Below are 4,247 nucleotides of genomic sequence, written 5' to 3' on the forward strand. Positions count from 1 at the left end.
AATAAAAATGTTCAAAGAGAAGGGATTCAAAAGAATGCTGGAGGTAAATTTACAGGGCCTAGTGACAAATTGGATGTGATAAATGATGAGTTGAAATGATTCCTGAGGTTTCTATCTTAAAATTAAATATGTGCCTTCTGTGTGCCAAGTAGTTTGTTACCAGGATATGAGACAAATATAAAACAAAAGCCCCTGAAGACTTACCTACTTGAAACCAGAAAAGTACAGGCGAAGTCTGTTTCAAAAACATTCTTCTATCCAATGCGTCACCTTATTATTAGTAACAGAATAATTAGTGTGAAATCTTTGCATTAGTTCAGCTCTTCTTCTGTTAAAGATATGGAACTCTGTTTCATGTTTATTATGTCATAATTTGTAATTATCCATTGATGAACATATTTAAATTATTTTCAAACACCATCTCCTTTGTGAAGTCTGAACCAAATACGATCAATTCATCTTTGAAAACACATAACACTCTTACCACCATTATATTCTGGCTTGCATTTTGGTCATGTTTTATACCGTTGTTTCAACTCTTTGAAACACATTGTAGACAAGTATTTTGGTAATTGACTTACAAGTTGTTGACAATAGTATTAGCTGTGGGTGTCTTAGAAGACCAACGTGATAAGCTGTATATTTTGCACTATCAACGAGAACTATGATTTGAAGCCGTTTTGTCTTAGCTTGTCACTAGTTCTACTTGTGACTATGGATTAATTTTTTATTTTATTTATTTATTTTTGCGATACGCGGGCCTCTCACCGTTGTGGCCTCTCCCGTTGCGGAGCAGAGGCTCCGGACGCGCAGGCTCAGCGGCCATGGCTCACGGGCCCAGCCGCTCCGCGGCATGTGGGATCTTCCCGGACCGGGGCACGAACCCGTGTCCCCTGCATCCGCAGGCGGACTCCCAACCACTGCGCCACCAGGGAAGCCCGGATTAATTTTTTTCTCTGCCTTTTCTGTAAGAAAGGGGATAAAGGGCTGCACTTATCAGTTGCTCCTGCAGTTATTTCTCAAGCAGGCCTCACTTCTTCCTCATTGTTTGAAGCTGTGTGTCAGTGCCTCCTGAGTATATTTGCTCTATTATCACTCATAAGGATCTGCTGTCTTCCTTTTCCACTGACTGGGAGAACCACAGTCATACAAACCAACAGAGTCAAACTGGGAACCATATAATCCTCCCTAGTGGGACACATTGAACAATGTGTGTTCTATTTAGATATTTTTGAATTAACATATTAAGCATCTTAGGACATTTTCTAAAGTAGGTTTTTTTCCTACAGTTAAAACTCCTCCAGGAAGAGACTTTTTTTTTTTTTACCAAATTGATCATATGAAATAATATTCATAAATAAAGAAAAACATTGTTGGTACTAAGCGGCCTATTATCAAGATTTTCCCAGGCAAAGCTATTTTAGTAGACAAAGGTTGCTGACTTTGGACCAAGTTTCCATCCTCTCTTCTTTCAGATAAGTAAGCCCTCCAAATATTTGTGAAATTTAGTTGAATTGACTATTAGAATTGCCAGGTAATATAGGACACTTTAGTACATGTTCCATGCAATATTTGGGCCAGACTTAAGCTAAAAATTATTTGTTGTGTATTTGAAATTTCCATTTAATTGAGTATCCTGCTTTTTGGTTTGATTTTTTGTTCCTCTGTTGACCCTATTTATGGATTGAGACTGCCCCCTCAATGCTAGGAGCTCCCTAGCATTGACTACTCTTAGGCCTTTCTGGGCACATGTAAATAACAGATTGAATTCTTTCTCACGATAGAGGAAAGGTAGTTAGATAGCAGATGGATTCTGAGTACCTCAATTATTAATTCAGGAAAGAATCTGCCATTCCTAATGCCCTGATACATGAAATTGCTTCTGCTGTCTTCCCACCCTACAAAGGGCTCCAGCCAGAACTGGATGGGTCTAGTGCAGTCCTGGAGCTGGCATTGAACTACTTCTTAGTCAACCAGCCAGTGCGGATGATTGACTGGGCATATCTAGACCTGCTGTTTGGAGGACTAATCACACTTCCAAAGTATAGGTATCTTAAAGCCAAAAGCATACAGTGATTGTGGGGGGGAAAAATAGTTCCCACCAATTATGACTTATCACCATAACAATTTGTGTGTCACAGAGTAATGGCCATGATATTTTTTTTAATAGAGTAAAAAAACAAAAACCTGTTCATCGATTATGACATGATTTAAATATAGATATATTTTTAAAATCTTGTTGGAATCCTCACCTCTGGTTGAGAATTGGAGATGGCAGAAGCAGCTGAAATCATGTTTAGGTAAATTTCACACCAAACTCTCTCTTTGGATGGGTATATCAATGTGAAAGGCAACTCTCTGAATTTGTACCTCAGTGTAAAAAGCATACTGTTAATAACTAGATTAATACTAACATTTTAAACATTTTTAAACGGTGCTAAAGAAAAACAGTTTTTGATTTTTAACATTTAAATTTGTAAACAACTCTAAAAGAAAACTGTGCAAAGCACATTAGTTTTCACCAGCAGGAATGAACATACATTAATTCATTCAATAGATATTTATTGTATATATCCCAAGGGCTGGCTAGTCACTAAGGATACAGGGGGAAAGAAGACACATTTTACCTTGATGGAAGTTACAACATGGGGAGCAGATTATAGGGAGATCTTACAGAGTCTAGTGAGTCAGGAAAGGCCTTCCTCAGAAAAGTAAGATTTCTGCATAGCAGTCAGTGAAGAGAGGAATAACAGGAAAAAAATGTGTTTCAGGCAGAGGAAACAAAAAGTGCATCATTCCTGCGAAGAACTGGAAAAAGTACAACAAAGTGTAGAGCGTGAGAGGAAGAGTGCCTTGAAAAAAGCTCAAGAGGTAGGCAAGAGTCAGCTCATGCAATAGCATGCAGTCGTACATCTGGGTATTTTTTCCTACAGCAAATGGAAACCTTTAATAAAAAGATTTTAAGGGCACATAATCACTTTGTTGTGTTCTTATCACACATGCACACCAAAAATAAAGAGGGTGGGAGGAAACTTTTGGAGGTAATAGATGTTGGTGGCATTGATCGTGGTGATGGTTTCACTAGTATAGCCTTATCTCCAAGGACTCACCAAGTTGTGTATGCTAAATAAGTACAGCTTTTTATATCTCAATAATACCTCAGTAAGTGGTTTAAAAAACATGTAATCAGATCTGTATTTTTAATTTAAAAGATTGTTCTTTTAAAAAAGCATACTGGCAAGAGAGGAAAGCAGATATAAAGAATCCAATACTGAGGCAAAGAACCGGTGAGAGTTACTGATGACTAGGATGGTGAGGCAAGGAAGTTAAGAATGGCTTTCTTGGGCTTCCCTGGTGGCGCAGTGGTTGAGAGTCCGCCTGCCGATACAGGGGACACGGGTTCATGCCCCAGTCCAGGAAGATCCCACGTGCCGCGGAGCGGCTGGGCCCGTGAGCCATGGCCGCTGCGCCTGCGCATCCGGAGCCTGTGCTCCGCAACGGGAGAGGCCACAACAGTGAGAGGCCCGCATACCGCAAAAAACAAAACAAAACACCTTTTTAGGGCTTCCCTGGTGGCGCAGTGGTTGAGAGTCCGCCTGTCGATGCAGGGGACACGGGTTCGTGCCCCGGTCCGGGAAGATCCCACATGCCGCGGAGCGTCTGGGCCCGTGAGCCATGGCCGCTGAGCCTGCGCGTCCGGAGCCTGTGCTCCGCAATGGGAGAGGCCACAACAGTGAGAGGCCCGCGTACCGCAAAAAAAAAAAAAAAAAAAAGGCTTTCTTACCTTTAATACCTGGTGGTATGCGGTGCTGGTTCCTGAAATAAAGAGAACACAAGGACCAGCAGGTTTTTGGACACAGAAAGGTATGTTCTTTTTTAACATGTTGAAATTGAAACGCCCAGGGAGACTTCCAAATGGAAATATCTATTGCATTGTTGGGTTTAGAAGCCGGTAGCTACAAAGAAGCGTGTGGAAGTAAATTAGTGAGTTTGCCCAGAGAACAGTTAGAGAAAGTGGCTGAGGAAGAAATCATGAGAAACACCATCAGGTAAAGAAGGATGAATCTGTCTGTCTGTCTGTCTCTCTCTCTCTCACACACACACACACACACACACACACAGGCTGAGAACAGTCCAGAACCAGCTGAGAATTCCACATTGTTTTTTTTAAAAAAAATGTTTCTGGTGTTTACTATCATATTGGTTTTATATGCATTATAAAACACTGGCTCAAATTCGAGTCTGTA

The sequence above is a fragment of the Delphinapterus leucas genome, chromosome 17 (genome assembly GCF_059928025.1).
Source record: "Delphinapterus leucas isolate spDelLeu-1000000601 "Yukka" chromosome 17, BTC_Dleu_Yukka2, whole genome shotgun sequence".
Lineage (NCBI taxonomy): Eukaryota > Metazoa > Chordata > Mammalia > Artiodactyla > Monodontidae > Delphinapterus > Delphinapterus leucas.